Here is a 21,354-nt window from a genome sequence, read left to right as displayed (position 1 = left end):
AACCTAAAGGTTTCAAAACAACATTTACATGTAACGACTAACGATGACTTAACGACTCAGTTAAAATGTATATACATGTAGTGTTTTAATATGTATTCATACACTTTTGAAAGACTTCAAGACACTTATCAAAATACTTCTACTTAACAAAAATGCTTACAATTACATCCTCGTTCAGTTTCATCAACAATTCTACTCGTATGCACCCGTATTCGTACTCGTACAATACACAACTTTTAGATGTATGTACTATTGGTATATACACTCCAATGATCAGCTCTTAGCAGCCCATGTGAGTCACCTAACACATGTGGGAACCATCATTTGGCAACTAGCATGAAATATCTCATAAAATTACAAAAATATTAGTAATCATTCATGACTTATTTGCATGTAAACAAAATTACACATCCTTTATATCTAATCCATATACCAACGACCAAAAACACCTACAAACACTTTTATTCTTCAATTTTCTTTATCTAATTGATCTCTCTCAAGTTCTATCTTCAAGTTCTAAGTGTTCTTCATAAATTCTATAAGTTCTAGTTTCATAAAATCAAGAAAACTTCCAAGTTTGCTAGCTTACTTCCAATCTTGTAAAGTGATCATCCAACCTCAAGAAATCTTTCTTATTTACAGTAAGATATCTTTCTAATACAAGGTAATACTCATATTCAAACTTTGATTCAATTTCTATAACTATAACAATCTTATTTCGAGTGGAAATCTTACTTGAACTTGTTTTCGTGTCATGATTCTGCTTCAAGAACTTTCAAGCCATCTAAGGATCCTTTGAAGCTAGATCTATTTTTCTCATTTTCAGTAGGTTTATCCACAAAACTTGAGGTAGTAATGATGTTCATAACATCATTCGATTCATATATATAAAACTACCTTATTCGAAGGTTTAAACTTGAAATCACTAGAACATAGTTTAGTTAATTCTAAACTTGTTCGCAAACAAAAGTTAATCCTTCTAACTTGACTTTTAAAATTAACTAAACACATGTTCTATATCTATATGATATGCTAACTTAATGATTTAAAACCTGGAAATACGAAAAATACCGTAAAACCGGACATACGCCGTCGTAGTATCACGCGGGCTGTTTTGGGTTGGATAATTAAAAACTATGATAAACTTTGATTTAAAAGTTGTTCTTCTGGAAAAGTGATTTTTTTTATGAACATGAAATTATATCCTAAAATCATGGTTAAACTCAAAGTGGAAGTATGTTTTTCAAAATGGTCATCAAGACGTCGTTCTTTCGACTGAAATGACTACCTCTTACAAAAATGACTTGTAACTTATATTTTTGACTATAAACCTATACTTTTTCTGTTTAGATTCATAAAATAGAGTTCAATATGAAACCATAGCAATTTGATTCACTCAAAACGGATTTAAAACAAAGAAGTTATGGGTAAAACAAGATTGGATATTTTTGCTTGTTGTAGCTACGTGAAAATTGGTAACAAATCTATATTAATCATATCCTAGCTAACTTATATTGTATTACATGTATTCTAATATATTATACAATCTTGGGATACCATAGACACGTATGCAAATGTTTTGACATATCATATCGACCCGTCTATATATATTATTTGGAACAACCATAGACACTCTATATGCAGTAATGTTGGAGTTAGCTATACAGGGTTGAGGTTGATTCCAAAAATATATATACTTTGAGTTGTGATCTAGCCTGAGACGTGTATACACTGGGTTTTGGTTTGATTCAAGATAATATATATCGATTTATTTCTGTACATCTAACTATGGACAACTAGATGTAGGTTACTAACGAGGACAGCTGACTTAATAAACTTAAAACAGTAAAACGTATTAAAAATATTGTAAATATATCTTGAACATACTTTGATATATATGTACATATTTGTTATAGGTTCGTGAATCGACCAGTGGCCAAGTCTTACTTCCCGACGAAGTAAAAATATGTGAAAGTGAGTTATAGTCCCACTTTTAAAATTTAATATTTTGGGATGAGAATACATGAAATTTTATAAATATTTTACGAAATAGACACAAGTAAATGAAACTACTTTATATAGGTGAATGATCGAAGCCGAATATGCCCCTTTTTAGCTTTGTAGCCTAAGAATTTGGGAACAGACCCCCCAAATTGACCTGAATCCTAAAGAAAGATCTATCGGGCCCAACAAGCCCCATTCTGGAATTTGGAATGCTTTAGTACTTCGATTTTATCATGTCCGATGGGTGTCCCGGAATGATGGGGATATTCTATATGCATCTTGTTAATGTCGGTTACCAGGTGTTCACCGTATGAATGATTTTTATCTCTATGTATGGGATGTATTGAAATATGAAATCTTGTGGTCTATTATTATGATATGATAATATATAGGTTAAACCTATAACTCACCAACATTTTTGTTGACGTTTTAAGCATGTTTATTCTCAGGTGATTATTAAGAGCTTCCGCTGTGGCATACTAAAATAAGGACAAGATTTGGAGTCCATGCTTGTATGATATTATGTAAAAACTGCATTCAAGAAACTTATTTTTGATGTAATATATTCTTATTGTAAACCATTATGTAATGGTCGTGTGTAAACGGTATATTTTAGATTATCATTATTTGATAATCTACGTAATGCTTTTTAAACCTTTATCGATAAAATAAAGGTTATGGTTGTTTTAAAAATAAATGCAGTCTTTGAAAAACATCTCATATAGAGGTCAAAACCTCGCGACGAAATCAATTAATATGGAACGTTTATAATCAATATGAACGGGAAATTTCACTTGGCCACATTTCTAGGGTCATGCGATTGCATGAATTTAACCCTTCCTGGCCATGCGATCGCATGGCCAGCTGTGACAGCTCAGAATGATTCCAAAACGTGGGCGGCTCGATTATTTAACATATATATAATATTATATATAATTTTATATAATTATATATATATATATTATATTATATTCTTGTGCATAGTAGACTCATAGTTTTGGGTTCGTTGTTTCGCGCGTTGATGCTCGGTTCATGTATCGGTTCCGGATTTTTGAACGTCCTTTCGTACGCGTAGAGATCTTGTACTTTGCATTTTGTAATTTGTAATTTGCACAAAAGATTATTTTCCTTAACTCCCAAAATCCGCGCAAGTCTTTAAATCACTTTTAGTGGCAATTTTGAGTGCACTATGGCTTTAGTGGCACTTTTCAAGCTTTAGTGGCACTTTTTCTTCAATTCTTCAATCTTCATGCTTCGTCTTCACATTTATTTATTTAAACGATTACAACTTAAAAATAGAATAATTACAACTAAAAACTTTACATATTGGGACGATATTGCGACTAAATATATGTTCATTTGGAGCAATATCAGCAATACCTTTACAATACATACAACTTTGAACATTAAAGCTCATTACTTAACATCACCCAACATGAATAGACTAATATCACTCAAATTAGTCATATTTTTACTAGTGATACCACTCATATTTCAACTTTAATAATAACAAAAAGAGCTTAAAACATGCAAAAGTACATAAGGTATGTAGCATGGTGTAACAGACAGAAACCCGAGCTAGACGTAAGTGACTATTATGCCTTTAGGTTATGTGTGCATTATTTTATATTTTTATTTTAATAATATGTTTATTATTAATTGACTATATGATTCAGACCAGTTTGTGACAAGGGTCACATAAATTGTTCGTTTGTTAAATTTGAACTATGTTAGGGCCGCCTAACGAAGTACATAAGATATCAGATAACTGGTAAATACTTTTGTGTTATGGGCTATGGGTTTATCCTAAGATCAAATCTTATTAGATTGTTGGATATTGAGCTTGTAAATCCTTGTGTGTTTGTGATCATTACAACGTATGTGTTCCTTAGATTTATGCTTTGATTCTTGTCGGAATTAGGTTTTAATGTCTAAATGGGTTTTTAGTATATATTAGCTTGAATACTGTTATTTTGATGTAGATTGTGTTGATTATTGCTTGTTAAGCGATCTATATGTGTTGTATGTGCTTCGTGATCAGGCAATTTGCCAGAAACATTTCAAATAGTGATTTTTGGGTTGAAACCCGTTAAATCAGTTAATGTTGTTATTCTTCATCACTCGCACGAGTGAGCATTCGCTCATACAGTTGAGGTGGTCAACCGTATGGTGAATCGTATGAGTGGGTGGGTATGTGACTGTTGTCTTGATTGATCTGACTTGTACGGTTGAGCTGTGACTCGTACGAGTCACTAGTCACTAGTGTGGTCAACCATACGGATCTATTGATTCTGTATTGGATGTTTGGTCAAGGATCAAACGTACGAGTGAAGTGTCAACCGCACGGTTGAGGTTTCTGTCACAACCCTTACTTTTTCGACTTGGTTTTCATAACTTAAATTGAAGAAATTTCAATTTCTACGTGTTAAGCAACGTATTTTTGTCAAGTCTTTTATTTTTAATATGACTTTAGATATTCTTAGACATTCATGAATATATACATTTACCTAAACTCGAATCCATACCGTGACTACGATAAAATATTCAACACTTGTTTATATAATTTATATATATGCAAAAGTATATGAATAAACATTTATAAATATCTTGTTAAGTAAAAGTACAAAACTTTAATTGTTATATTACAAGTAAACTAAGTACATACACTCATTATCCTTAATCAAAAACTAGTACACACACATTAAGCCATAAACACCACATTTAACCTTAAGCTTATGATGACTAGCATCATTAACACTTTAACCACCTTTGCATGGGATTAGCATCTAATTAACCTCCATCTAATTACATGCAATTCCATCCCATCACCAATTAATGAATGCATGAGAAAAGATTTATTGTCCCCCCTTTATACTCCATTGTCGTCGCCTATATCTTACACACACACACACTCACAATTTTTTTTTATCTAGTTTTCTCTCTACTTCTTCAATACACCTTCATCCATCTTTCATCCATCTTCATCTCATCTTCATCTTCTTTAACAAGAACCATCTTCAAAAATTGTAAGAACTATCTCAAATACACATGATTTTCATCATGATTTCTAGTCCTTTCTATGTTAAGCAAGGATGAAGTGATAAGAACATAGTGTGTTACCAACACACAAGGATTGTTCAAAAGCTTTTTTCATCATCCAACCATAAAAAGGCTGAGATCTATCATTTACAAATTTTGTTTTGGTTATTACATTTAATTATAACAAGGGATCTCATCAACTAGATCTTAATGAAAGCAAAAGTTAGAACATAGTGTTTTAAACACCATGATTGTTCATAAGACTTAGTATTGATCTAGCAAGATGAGACTCTAAAACATGAAGATTAATATATAACAAGACTCATAAACATCATAACTTATAGATCTATACGCATAAAATCAAGAGAACATGGATAAAACTCAAGAACACATTTTTTCTTAAATCTGTCCAAAATATCTACTTGAAGTTCATGACTTGAAAACCAACTTATGCTTGGTCTCAGGAACTTATTGTTTAGTATGATGTTCATATATATGTTCATGACTTCTAGTAAAGTTTTCATGAATTATCTCAAAGAAAAACTCATTTTTCATTTTTATTTTTTGACTCAAGGTCCAGATTTGAAGCAATCTGACCAAGATTTAAAAGATCATGCATAAATCAAATTATAAGATAGATATGGAAATATAGGCTTATGATTTGAAAACTAGACATAATAAGGAACATATGGCAAGTTGAATCACCAAAAACCATAAAGTAATCATGGAGAAATAGTCCCAACAAATTGATACAAGATTTTGTTGTGATCAGATTTGAGTCAAAAAGATCATAATTAAAAAGTATTTTACAAGCAACCTGGAAGTAATTCCTTTTGTACATGTTTTTTAATATTATAAGAGTCCTCTGTAAAAATATTAAAGAAAATAAATGAGTTTTGCTATTTTTAAACTTGGCTCAGAGTTTATAGTGTAAAACAAGATTGTTTTGCACATTCATGAAAAATGGTCATTTTAACTAACGTTTACTTAGATTTAAGGTACCACACTTATATGGTTATTTATAGAACTCATAAAATTAACTTTGAGAAGTAGAATCAACTGATTTAAGTAAAAACTCAATTATTTATGCTTGTGGGAAGCTGGTGTTTCAAATCAGAATATTTAAGAATGAAAACTATAATGTTTAAGTAAACTAAGAAATCGAGAAATCGAAACGAATAATTAAAACTCATAAACTTAGTTTATAAACTTAATAAAATACTATATTTAGTATAGTATGGCCTCTGACCATGACTTATTGTCTAGGTCCCGAGCCCGGATCACCGCAAACCGCTTAAACCGCACATTCCGAGCTTACATCATCACTAGTGAGTTTATAGTCCCATTTTAATTAACTTTTTCTATACTTTGGGATGAGAAATTACTTGTTTACTATTTTACATATTGGACTCAAGTACATTAACCATATTCTATGTTAGAGTAACAAAGGTCAATTTCGAAAGCCCGATTTTGATATCGTTAATTACCGGTTTGGTGAACGCGAATACTATGAATAGATCTATTTGAGGGTGACTCCTCACATCAGTATAGGCCTTCTAGGCTATCAGATGCATAACCTTCGACTCTTGCACTTAGACCTTAAGTGACGCTTATTAGGGTACTTGTTTCGTTAATGTTCGATATCGAAAGCTCATGAACTAGAATATATTTTAACTGTTTTGTTCTGAAATCTTGAGGTCCATTAACATTGTTGTTGTAACTAAACCTATATACTCACCAATATTTATATTGACGTTTTTAAGTATATTTCTTAGGCACTTAAGCATTCAGGAGCATACCAGGTCGGACATCGCGAAGTCTAGAAGTCTTTTGTTTTTAACTAGTGTTGTTGTGCTAGTTAATGTTTGCTTGTGATCATCACAACGTATGTGTTTCTTATATTTATGATTTGATTCTTGTTGGAATTGGTATTTTTATGTCTAAATGGGGTTTTAGTATAAATTAGCTTGAATACTGTTATTTTGATGTTGATTGTGCTGTTTTTTGCTTGTTAAACGATCTATATGTGTTGTATGTGCTTCTTGATCAGACAATTTGCCAGAAACGTCACAAATAGTGATTTTTAGGTTGAAACCCGTCAAATCATTTGATGTTGTTGTTCTTTATCACTCGCACGAGTGAGTATTCGCTTGTACGGTTGAGGTGGTCAACTGTATGGTGAACCGTACTAGTGGGTGGGTAGGTGACTGTTGTCTTGATTGAGCTAACCCGTACGGTTGAGCTGTGACTCGTACGAGTCACTGGTCACTGGTGTGGTCAACCGTACGGATATGCTGATTCTGTATTAGATATTTGGTCAAAGATCAAATGTACGAGTGAAGTGTCAACCACACGGTTGAGGTTTCTCAAACGTGCGAGTGAGTATTACTCGTACGGTTGACATATCAGTTTGTTTAAGTGAAGTGCTTATACATTATTGTTATTGTCTTGTTGCTGGGATGATATCAAGACGTGATTACTGACTGGGTTATCTCTATTCTCAGGTGGAAAAGATAAAGAGAATGCTCATAAATATTATACCTCTAAGAACCTTCAGTTGCTGGTAATCATTGAGTGGGTCTATCTTTGGATAGAGTTTAAGTAGAATGTCATGCAGTGATTGCCATCCTAGTTGAATAATTACATGTTATGTAAATTGTATGTTGTATATGTGCATTGTGTTTGACACCAGCCGTGCCTAAGGAGGTTGGAGACTCGCAACCATGCCTAGGGAGGTTGTATTCCATATGAGGTCAATTGAGCCAAGGGAGGTTGGGTCTCAATTTGCTGTTTGGGGACTGATTCAGCGAAAAGGACTATTGGTAGACTGTAGCCTGATCAGCTAAGGCCGTGTGCCCGTATAAGCCATCGATCCTCGTATTGTCTTTGTTTGTATGCTTGTTGGTTGTAAGCATGATTGTTGATGAATGTATGGTTGATGCTTAATGTGACGCCTCGTACAAAATCAATGTGTACGGATCAACAACAACAGGTCCATTACACGGTATAATACTACATGATGTTTTAAAACAGGTTTTGCATTCATCAAAGACAATGTTTTTACCAACGTCAAATGTTTTACAAAAGATGACGTCTTTACCAACGTCTAATGTTTTACAAAAGATGACGTCTTTACCAATGCCAAATGTTTCACAAGAATAACGTGCTTCTATGAATAGAAATCCTTTACATAAGTACGTGACACAAAGGTCATTACAAAAATATAGTTCGAAAATAGCATAAGTTGTGAATGCAAAGTAAAAGTTCCATGATTGAGACATCTCTAAACAATGCAGCGAAAGTCTAACACAGCGAGTCTGTAACAGCAAGTCTATAACACCAAGACTATAACAGCAAGTCTAACAGCGGAAGCAACAACGTCTAAGCACCTAAGAAATACATGCTTTAAAAAGTCAACACGAATGTTGGTGAGCTATAGTTTGATCGTAAACAATAGTGTAATGTAGATCACGAGATTTCAGTGCTTCAACCAGCATTTCAAATCAGTATTTCAAATCAGTATGATAAAGTATATGCTTATCCGTGGGCACCCGATAACTAACTTAACAAGTAATATCACCCCCTAAAAGTACACCTGGAGAGTGCGTAACTTTACGAAGTATTAAACACCCGTTGAATGCTAGCGCGACTAGCCCGAGTGGGGATGTCAAACCCTATGGATCCATATCTAAGATTCGCGTCTACCGGTTCATAAACCAATAGTTAAACGTTACCGAGCTAAGGGGAATCTTTATGCCGTTATGTCACCCACACATATAAAGTTTAAGTACTCGTGTCTAGTATGTAAAACATAAAAAGCGCATGTATTCTCAGTCCCAAAAATAGTTAAAGTAAAAGAGAGCTATAACTCACAGTGAATGTGCGGTAAAAGTCGCTATGACAAGTATGCAAGTAGTAAGTTGGTCCGAAAGGTCCTCAACCTAAGTTAAAGGTTACTAAGTCAGTAAATCGTCCCCAAAGGTTTAAAGTGAATAAATTAAGCCTTAAGTATCATCATCATCATCATCATCATCATTCGTAAAAGATAAAGTAAGTTTTCAACAAGAATAGAGATCGAAACAAAGGCTGAATTCAGACAGCTGCTACGACCTCTATACAAACCGAAACGATGCATGGTTAGTGGCCAAGGCTCTGTATGTGAGTCCTTGTACTGATGTCCAATTTTCAGATCCTAACTCGATGTCGTTTGACCGTGGTGACGGTTCAAGCGCAAGTAGGTCAGAATTTTCAGCACGTCGTTACAAAGGCGTAGTGATTTTCGGAAGGTTATAAATCCTAAACTGTATATTGGATTTAGGCGAGTCTTGAATGAAAAGTCATCTACTCGAATCGAAATATCGGAAAATCAAATTTCCAGAAGTCCCAGGTGTCTGATCTGACCCCAAAAAATAGTAAACAAGTGCTCCGGTGGGTTTCTTGGTGCTTGATGCTCATCACGGTTCTCATCCTTGATGCGTGTAAGCTTCAAGTGTACAACTCTTTGATGTTTTAGCATCACTTTGACCAAGTTTCAACCATAAACACACAACTAAAAGTAAAAGCTAACATTCTACAAGTTTTGAGCATCAAGGTTGTCTCTTTATTGCATAAACACAATAAAGCTTCAACCTTTGTTCTTTTGACACAAGTTTATGCATCTTCATCATATGAGATGATGAAGACTTGATTTTTATCACCATAAAAATCATAAAAAGGTTCCAAGTAAGTGAGATCTACAATAATAACTTAGATCTCAAGTATTAAGAAACCCTAAGCTAGAAAGCTTGGATTTTTACAAGATTAATGAGACCATAAGCTAGAAAGCTAAGATGTGGTAAAAGTGATGAGACCATAAGCTAAAAAGCTAAGATATAAACAAAATAATGAAACCCTAAGCTAGAAAGCTTGGATCTTTAATGTTCTTGAAGATCCTTAAAGCAAAAAGCTAGATCTACAAGTTATATGAAGATTATAAACACAAGTTTTGATCTTTTAACAAAAATAAAGTGATCTTAAGCTATAAAGCTTAGATCCACCAAAATAATGAAGATTCAAAGCTAGAAAGCTTGAATCTTTCATGTTCTTGAAGGATTCAAATCAAAGTTTGAATCTTCAAGATATAACAAGATTAAGAAGCTAAAAAGCTTGATCTTATGAAGATGATGATGATGTCGTGTATAAGAAGAAAAGAAGAAAAGAAGAAGAAGAAGATTTAAAACTTAAATTTTTTAGTGTGAGAAAGACTAGAGAGAGAATTAGAGAGCAAGTGTGTGTAAAATGTGAATGAGATCAAGTGTGAAATGGGAGAAATGAGCTTGATATTTATAGTGGTGGTGGGGGTGTTTGGCCGTGGGTTTGAGGGGGACAAAAGGGGACAACTTTTGCTTTTTGCTTAGTGGTGGTCTAAAGGTGGTGCTTATTGTTGGGATCCCATGCAACATGTGTGGTAATGGTTAACAAAAATGCTAGTATGTTGGCTCATATTAATGGATTTTTGTCTTACATTTTAATGGGTCATAAACTTATTAAAGTTGGGCTAATTTAAGAGTCCATTAGCTAGAGTAGGGTGGGCTTAAGTCCAATAAGGTAGAAAGTCCAACAAGACTAACTAGTGTGCATTAGTAAATTACTAAGCGTAATTAAGCAACCAATAAGCCAAGTAATTGTCATTAGAAAATAACAATTAGTTTTACGTAGTCATAATATTCCAATTATGACCAAAATTAATCGTGTATAGAGTACATAGCTCGTTCTAAATGTCAAGTGACACTAACGGTCATAAAAGCATTCGAGGATCAAGTTAAGTAACTACGTACTTAATAACACGTTTTAAAATATAAACGAAAGTAATCAACATGAATAATGATCCCAGAATATAATATAGCTCAGTACGCACAAATACGCAGTTTCGTGAAAGTAATAAGCACAAAAATATAAGTCAAAAAAGTCGGGTCGTTACATTACCTACCTGTTAAAGAAAATTTCATCCCGAAATTTTGAGGAGTGACCAATAACGGTAACGAATTTGAAGAAGAAGGAGCGTATCAAAGTTCCGAGAGACTCGTAGGCTCAGAAGTGAGCGATTTACCTTGAAAGGTACTTGGGCGTATAAAAGTAAGAATAGGTATATGCCATTAATTTAGTCTCTTGACCTTAGAGATCAACAAATTGATTTTGTTTCTTGTTAACATGAGTATGTCATCTGAATATATATCCACAAAAGGAAAGATGATGTTTTAGCCTTACAGGCATCTTCAGTAAGCTGGATGCATGAAATGCATCATGAATGTTACCAAACTCATCTAAAACATTGTGCGCTTATGTCGCAATACAAAGCTGACAGGTAGAATGGAAAACATGGTGATCACAACCATGCGATTTGATGTCTGGATAGTGTTAGCCACATATTTTACTAACCCCTTAATTTTGGAAGGAGACCATAGGCATAAAGAACCCGATATTTAAGAAACGTTTCATTTGAATAAATGAATTGAAATTTTAGCTGAGAGTGACTAATCAGACTTACATGCAATGCAAACCATAATTATTTATAGTGTCTTCAGGACGGTCTGAACGAACGATGAAAGATATCACCCAGTTTAACATACTGCAGGTGAACTTATCCTGGGATGGAATGAAAGCACAGTTCCATAATGTAACTCTATGCTTTCAGTTACATGCTGAAGTTAGGGTTAACATCGACTAGAATAACATATAGTTGCAACCAACGAAGGAAGAAATATATAGCGTAACCACATCAGTGTTATAGATGTTTTAAGCAGTCCCTTCCAAGAGGATAACAAGATTCATAGATTTTTAAAGTATTTTACATTACATTTTCGAAAGAAACTCGCACGAAAGGTGTGATCTTTGAAGGAGAGCGAACTTTTCGTACAACGAGCGAGTTGATCTAAATTCATCCTTATACTTAAGGGGATGCGAAGATGAGAAGATACGTGAACCCTTGGTCATAAAGAATGGTTTACTCCAAGTGAAAAGAATCTCAAAAATGATTTCTTGTACCTCAATATACTGATTCATAGAGATGATGTTTACGAGGGTGTTGCGATTGGCCATGAAATATTGGGAGTAGAAACCCACCTAGTGCCTTTCCTACAATGGGGTGACCCTCTGAGTATACCTAAGAAAACTGTTTTATCGGCCCGCGTTTTTGTCGTGTCTAACCTTAAAAGGAACATTTTATGAGCGCAAGGACCTTCTAACAAATTTTATAAAACTGCCATCCAAAGTGGCTCTAGAGTTTTTAACAAAGATCTTAATCGTAAGCTTTATCCCTAAACGGAGGATGAGAAGAAGTGTGATCCATACATGGTGTAGACTAATACGAAAATCTTTAATAAAATCAACCAAGGAAGTTTTGAAAAACTTTTAAACGTTTGATGTGACAACATAAACGGAATAAAGTTCTTAGTAAATTTAGAAGTGTGTACAACGTGTACCATTTTGCACAAAACTATTTGACTTAAGTTAAACAACTCAATAAAGGAGCGATTTTTAAATAATTTGAAGGTATAACTTAGTATGTAATAACCAAAATAAGTAAAGGTAAATTTATTAACTTAATTATATACATACATATATGATTTTATAAATCACATAAGTGACAGAAAAATTTTATTAATTTCATTTGTCCATAAATCTTGTGAGGACCGCACAAATAAACGTGTAAATTTTTTGATAAACCTAGTTTTTCGTATTTCAGAGGTTACGAGTTGAAAAAGATCGAGTGAAATATATTTGAATCATCGGGTGACATGTTACTAGGTAATGAAAACTAATGGATTAAATGTAGTTTTGATAATTATCAGGACATAAGTCTTTGGGCAAAAAATGTTCACGTGCGAAGCCGTTGCTAAAAGTGAGGTATGAAGGATAGAGCATGAGGACGAGAAGTTAATCGCTTCTTGACTTTGCAAAATGCCAAACAGGTTATGACTAATATTAAAGTCGAAATACTGATGGTGTTAATATCACTAAATGAGAATTCCCCTGGAATAAGTCAGGACTTAGAGTTATGTAAGAAAGAGCATCGTTCCAACAGGTGTGGCAATTAAGATCCTTGGGTTAACGCAAAAATTTTGAATGGTTTAAGTGTTAGTGGATGCCCGAAGGCTCTGCATGACGTGACAGTAAGTGCCTTTATCACACATACACACACACACACATGAATCTCTCGGTTTCGACGGTTGTAAAGTCTTCATGATGACTTGGATACGAATAAGCAACGAAAAATTTTATAATAAGCAACGAAATTTTTATAGAAATTGTTTTAGGTGACAATGTAAGAAAAGAAACGAAGTTCTTAGTAAACATGTACTATTCTAAGTAAAATACCTTTTGAATAAAAGAATTGATTTGTAAAAGTGAAAGTAAAATTTCATATGTACTAGTCAAAAATAAGTAATTATTTACTTTATTATATATAACATATACGATTTCTAAAATTTGTATGAATGGCAATAAAATAAATTTATTGTTGTAAAACTTTGAGAGGATAGCACAGTAAAATAGTGTGTGTAAAATTTTGGCAAACAAAATTTTCATATTTCGGAGGTTACAAGTTGGAAAAAGATTGATGAGGATCGAGTAAAAGATTTTTGAAAACTTCGGGTGATATTTGAGCAACAATGTTACGAGGTAATGAAAACTATTGATTTTAAATGTGGTTGATGACTATTAGTAGGGCATAAGTCCTTCGACCAAAAATGCTTAAGTGTGAAGCTGTTGCTTATAAGTGAGATACGAATGGGAGAGTATGAGGATGAGAATTAACCACCCATTGATTTTATAAAATTTTGAACTGGTATGACTAATATCGAAGTAAGAAGGATGATGGTGTGATTATCATCAAATAAGAAATCTCTCAGAATAAGTTAGGATTTAGAGTCGCGTAAGAATGAGTATCAAATAAGATTCTTGGGTAGTCTTTAATATAGAATTTGAATTGCTGAAGTGACGGGATACAATTTTCTTTATGTATCATTGTGCAAGTTTATCCATTGTATCAGTTTCTTTCATGGTTAGAAAGTGAGCAGTTTTGGTGAGGCGGTCAACAATAACCCAGATAGTGTCAAAACCTCCTAGCTTCGTGATAAAATCCATTGTTATTCCTTCCCATTTTCATTGTGGGATTTCGGGTTGTTGAAGTAACCCAGATGGATTTTGGCTCACCATTCTTGCGAGGTATACGAATAATATTCTCATTATAAATAACTTTCGCTTTCATCCTTGCAATCCAGTCTGTTCCAACTATTTCATCAAAGCTTCCTAACTTGATGAGTATTAGGTTAATCTTAAAGTCCATTCCAACTATTGCATCAATCTTCCCAAATTGATGGGTGTTAGGTTAATCTTAAGGTTCATTCCAACCAAATCTTATTATACTACAGTGAAAAAATCTATCAATCTTCTCAAATATCATCTGCTTGTGCGTAGGTAACTAATCCTTTCCAACTACTACTTTAAAACTTCCAAGTTTTATTAACATGAGGTCATATCCAAATGACCCACCTGTTAATTTTAAGGTACTACCTTAAATCATTCCTCTATCTCTGCCAGCTTACCATTAGCTTGTCCTATAAAATACTTAACTCTCATGGTTGTTAATGGCTTATTAGTCATAACACTAAGGTTCTTAGATATAAGGTTTCTATCGCTCTAGTGTTAAACAACTTCGAGACAATAAAACGTTGTGACAAAACGTACCCTAACTATAATCAGGATCCATGCGAGTCTCCATAACTGAGATAACGATTGCTCTACCGCAAGTAAGTCCAAAGTTTTTCCTATTTGAGAACTTTTTCCTTAAGTGTCCAGGGTGTCTATATCTATAACAAATTTTTGGGTTATCAATTCTGCAATCAAGGCCCTTCTTGTACGGTATCTGGGCTTCGTGGTTATTCTTTCCCTATCTCTAACAGACCATAATGCGTATACTCAAGTGGTTCCTACCAAAATTTTCTTTGAATCACTTCATATTCCTTATGTAGTAACATTGGAACTTCTGAATGATTTACTTTAATATAATTATGCTGGTCTGGCGTCATTATATTGTACTAAATCGTATGTTCATTCCAATATCACTCCATATGGTCAATGTAACGTGATCACTTCAAGTTCTACTAAATTTCATCTAACGGTGCTTTATCTATGCTATCTCAAAACAAAATCTACATAATTAATCTCACGGTTTCTCGGTGTGGGTGCGTAGGTTCCGTAGGTCATGCATCAATGCCTAAATGTCTCGAAATCTTCTTCAAAATGTTCGGGTTCAGGTAATGTCGTTAGGTTCCTTTCTAGAAATTCAATCTGGGTCTCGTGTCGAATTGTACGTGTAGCAAGTAGTAATACGATATGTCTTGAGGCGACTCCCAAGTCTTTGGGTATGGCTGATATGACAACCCGAAAATTTCTGACCAAATTTAAACTTGATCTTTATATTATTCCGACACGATAAGCAAAGTTTGTTAAGTTGAATCTCAATAATTTTAAACTGTGTTCATACATTCATTTAACCTCGACTAAATTTCGAAGATTCACGAACCATTATACAAATGGATATGTGTATATATATATATATATATGTGTGTGTGTGTGTGTGTGTGTGTATATATATTATAAATTGAAAACGTTAACAAAGTATTAGATGTATAATACATTACATAAATGAATTTGTTTCAATATATGTTTAATATTTTTTCGACGGAATTAGAAGATAATATCAAATGATTGATTTATCAGATACGTTGTGATTATGATTACGAGTCTCTATTATGAGGTCCATTATGATGTGAGAAATATATTCTTTTTAACGATATTCGGAATAATTGGTAAAGTGATTTACTTATGAGAGCAAAGTGTCAACTAACGAAAATGAGACAAAAGTTAGTGGAAGACTAAATTTCATAATAATCAATTGATTTAGTTACAAGTGTATGAAAATGTTTTTCGATATAATGGAACTTGTTTATTAAAATGTCCTTGTTTAAATAACGTGAATTAGAATATTAGTTATTGAATATATAAATAACTTGCAACGTGTATTTAAAACGTGTTTATAATTATTGAATATATATAATTTCAAAATTAGCTAAGTAGATAGTAGTAACACTTGTTTATTTGATTCGATTAATTTTTAGTTATGTTATTTAAAACGTTTGGGGAGTTAAAATAAACGTTGGCGCATAAATAAATTATATTAAATTAAGTTTTAGAGCGTAAACGTTAGGTGATATAATAATATCTATTGTTTAAACGATTTTAATTTATATATATTAAACTTTGAAATATAATTAGTTTTTGAAAAACTAAATATTATATTAGTAAATAAATATTTCTAAAATATATAAGTTTATTTTTCTAAATGAAAATATATTTATATATACGAAGTATTGAAATATATTAGTAACTTGGTCATAAAACGTTTTGGATTTAAAATAATATTATTAAACATACTTTGATAAACAATGAGACATCAATTTATAAAAGCTAATGACCAAAACACTCTAACACTCAAGTTACACTTCAAATGATATAGTTTTTTATTGATTTAAGTCTACTTAATAATAAATGTACACGTCGCGAAACGTAATGTATCAGTTTTCTAAGCGTACAAAAATGCTTTCGAGAAACCGGAACCAGCACATAAGTCGTGTGTCAACGTACGAGTCATCGGAACAAAAATTATAATTCAACTATGATTATAAATATAATATAATATATAATTAATTATATAGATTAAATATTAATTTATATATAATAATAATTAATCGAGTGTCGGCAAGTTTGGTTGGTCGAAGTTGAGATGGAACATCAAGCCATACAATCGCATGGCAAGATGCCTACAAAACCATGCGATCGCATGGTGTAGTGGGAGAGGCCACGTCCATTTAAGTCGAACGTTTTGCATTTTTGTGAATCATTCATTCTTCATATTACTTCTCTCGATCTATCTCTCTCTCACATATATATTATTATTATTATTATTATTATTATTATTATTATTATTATTATTATTATTATTATTATTATTATTATTATTATTATTATTATTATTAAGAATAATATTATTAATCTTATCATTTTTAGTAGTATTAGTATTATTATTTACACATAAAATACTACGACGAGGTTATGAGCAAGCTATTTCAAACGGGTTTTCGAGCGGGATAGAGTTAAGGAAATTATGAGTTATAGCTATGGAGGTTATGGGTATTGTTCGGGGGTATGCTCGTGAGGTCAATCTAGTGTTTATCATCTCCGTTGCGTCTACGTACTTTCCTGCAATATTGAATCTCAATATTGATACGTGACACTCATAACTTAACTTTTATACATTAATAGTGTATCCCTGACTAGTGCTCGAATATAAGTGATTATGCATGCTTGTATGTTTAATTTTTGTCATTAGTTAGTTTATGATGAATCACGAATTTGATACATATGCGATTGAGATAAGGTATATGATATGCATGTCTTTGAAAAGCTGACGAAAAATTAATAACTTTTCATTTAGAAAGCGTATGATTTCGATGAAAGAATTGAAAGATATGGTCAACTTAATTGCTATTGATTTTAGTATTTTATTGTTAAAATGATTATTGTTATTATCGTCGTTATTATTATTATCCAATAATAATAATAATAATAATAATAATAATAATAATAATAATAATAATAATAATAATAATAATAATAATAATAATAATTATTATTATTATTATTATTATTATTATTATTAATATTATCATTATTAATATAAGTATTATTATTAAAAAAATTGTTATTGTTATTATTATAATTGTTATTATCATTAAAATTATTATTAATATTATCATTATTATTATTATTATAATTATTAGTATTGTCATTAATATTATTATAATATTTATTAGTATCATTATCATTAAAATTAATATTAGTATCATCTAATTATTATGATTACTATTATTATTATTATTATAAATGCGATATAAAAGAGGACTAAAAGCTATTAAACAAATCGATTAGGAAATAATAAGTACGAGTATCATGATGAAATTAAAATATGGTAAGATATTGATTTAGATGAAAATATCATTTTCATTATTATTATTATTAAAAGTAATATTAATATTAAAACTATCATTTTTTTTACTAAAATTATTTTAGAAATATCATTGTTACTATAAAATATCATTATTATTATCATTTTAGTACTATTATTAATAAAAACTATCATTTTGAATAGAATTATTATTTTTATAAAATATTATTATTATTACAGTAATATTAAAAAGTATCGTTATTATTAAGATTATCATGATTAGAATTATCATTTTATCATAACTAATATCATCATTAGTAAATATAAATATTGTTAATATTATTAGTAGAATAAAGATAATTATTGTTATTATTATACAATAATACAACTTTTACTTATTATTATTATCAATATAATTTTATCAAATAAATATGTGATACAAAGATATTTCTACCATACGTAATATAATTATATTAATAATACTTACTACTATATTTTTATTATATTAAGTGAACTATATAAACTATATTACTTAATATATATAAAAGCATATTTTTATCATATATAAAATTTTAATATAAATTTTTATTTATTAATAAATGACTTATATTATTTACTTTAATAAAATCTGATAAATATATTTAAATACATAAAATGACTATTTAAATTATATAATAAACATGTATTGATTTTTAAAATTATTTTTGGTCAAATTGACTTTTGTCGACTTTTGCATGATAATCTCGAGCGTTAGGATTGTGATACACTACGACTCGACCTAAATTGCTAGACAGATATTGACCAACATATGAATATATATAATTAATATAGGTTCGTGAATCCGAGGCCAACCTTGCACTTGTTCATTGACGTCATATATATTTTTACTACGAAATACAGTATTGTGAGTTTCATTTGCTCCCTTTTTTAAATGCTTTTGCAATATATATTTTTGGGACTGAGAATACATGCGCTGCTTTTATAAATGTTTTACGAAATAGACACAAGTAATCGAAACTACATTCTATGGTTGGATTATCGAAATTGAATATCACCCTTTTAGCTTGGTAGCCAAAGAATTAGGGAACAGACCCCCTAATTGACGCGAATCCTGAAGATAGATCTATGGGCCTAACAAACCCCATCCAGGTTATGGATGCTTTAGTACTTCGATTTTATATACAGATGAGTGTACCTGTATATTTGGGGATATTCTAAATGCATTTGTTAATGTTGGTTACCAGGTGTTCACCATCTGAATGAATTTTATACAGATGAGTGTTCCTGTATGATGATTTTGCAGATGAGTGTTCCTGCAGTTAAATAAAAAAAATTAAATCTTGTGGTCTATTAAAATAATGGAAATAATTGATTATGATAAACTAATGAACTCACCGACCTTTTGGTTGACACTTGAAAGCATGATTATTCTCAGGTTTGAAAGAAATCTTCTGCTGTGCATTTGCTCATTTTAAAGATATTACTTGGAGTCATTCATGGCATATTTTAAAAGACGTTGCATTAGAGTCGTTGATTTCAGTAAAGATTATTATTAAAGTAAATGACAGATTAGGTCATTTAAAGTTTGGATATTATGAAATGGTATGCATGCCTGTCAACTTTTGATGTAAATGATAGTTTGTCTTTTAAAAACGAATGCAATGTTTGTAAAATGTATCATATAGAGGTCAAATACCTCGCAATGTAACCATATGTTATTGTATTCGTCCTTATGGATTAGGACGGGTCTTCACATGTGGTATCAGAGCGGTGGTCTTAGCGAACCAGGTCTTGCATTAAGTGTGTCTAACTGATAGATATTAAGATGCATTAATGAGTCTGGACTTCGACCTTAGCTGCATGTGAAAAAGTTTTGCTTATCATTTCTTGTTGGAAATTACATGACTATCATTCTTAGTCTAGACACATCTTACTGCATTGATTGCATAAATAGTGTATAGACAAAATTCATATCTTAGCGTATCTGTTACTGTAAACTTTGCCTGACATATTCCGTAAATTCCCCCGTAATCTACGAAATCTTTTGTTCTATATATATAGATATTCTATGTAATTAGAATACCATCCGATAGTCGAAAATCATTTCATATCAAAAAAATCCTCTATTCAATCGTACGAAATGGAATTCGCCACTAGTTCAACTCCCTCAGATTCCGATATGGAGTTTCATTCGAGATCTGAAAGTAGTGTGACCGGAATGGATCAACCAATTAGCCATCATCTATTCTGGATGAATTGGGGATGGGTGCGTAGTCTACTTAATCATTGGAGACAAGAAGAAGGTGTAACGACCCGCACTTTTTCGATCATTCTATACTTAAAAGATTAATATTTACATAAATTAAACCTTGCCAACATGATAAGCAATCCAAATTGTCGAGACTTATATTTCCGAAAAGAGTTTTACACAACGTTTGACCGTCTAGTTTGACCGATGATATCACGAACTATACAATATATGATAATTATACGTTTGTTTATATAAATGTATATATACATATTTAACATGATTAATAAATGTTTTAATACCTCATTTTATATTAATAACAACAAGTTATATGTGTATTTTGAAACTACTAACTTAAGTTTTCAAAACGATAACTATACGTAACGTTATTTGACATAAATACTTAAGACATATAATGTTTATACATATATTGTATAAGTAATGTATTTAATCACTTTTAAGAACTTAAATACATAAAATCATATAAGTGTATTCACAAAAGATAGCTATATTTGAATCCTCATTCCATTTTTCACAAAATTTCTATACGTATACCTAGAGTATTTGTACTCGTATCATACCAAGCTTCTATACGTATTTACTATTGGTATATACACATCAAATCACCACCTAACCAGCCCTTATTCATGCCTTATGTATAAGGTAATTACTTTTGAATCATTGCAAGACTAATTACAAAAATACAAACTAGAATTTTGTCATGTTATCCTTAAAGATCACATTTTTAGGAGTATATATGTATCATCATTTTTGATTCATTTTTACTTCAATCTCTTAACTAAAAACACACACTCTTTCTTACTCTCTAAACTCCATAACAATCCAGCAAAGTTCCATAAAGATCTAGCTTCAAAAACCATACTAAAACACCATAAGAAAACCATACAAAAACACTTCAAGAAAACCTTCCAAGAACATCAACTTACTTCCAATCTTTCATCCACCTCTAGTACCCTTTTGATTCTAGCTTCTTACTTCTCTTTTACAGCAACTTCAT

This window comes from Rutidosis leptorrhynchoides, chromosome 7, assembly GCF_046630445.1.
Source record: "Rutidosis leptorrhynchoides isolate AG116_Rl617_1_P2 chromosome 7, CSIRO_AGI_Rlap_v1, whole genome shotgun sequence".
Taxonomy (NCBI): Eukaryota; Viridiplantae; Streptophyta; class Magnoliopsida; order Asterales; family Asteraceae; genus Rutidosis; species Rutidosis leptorrhynchoides.
This window is presented reverse-complemented; position numbering follows the sequence as displayed.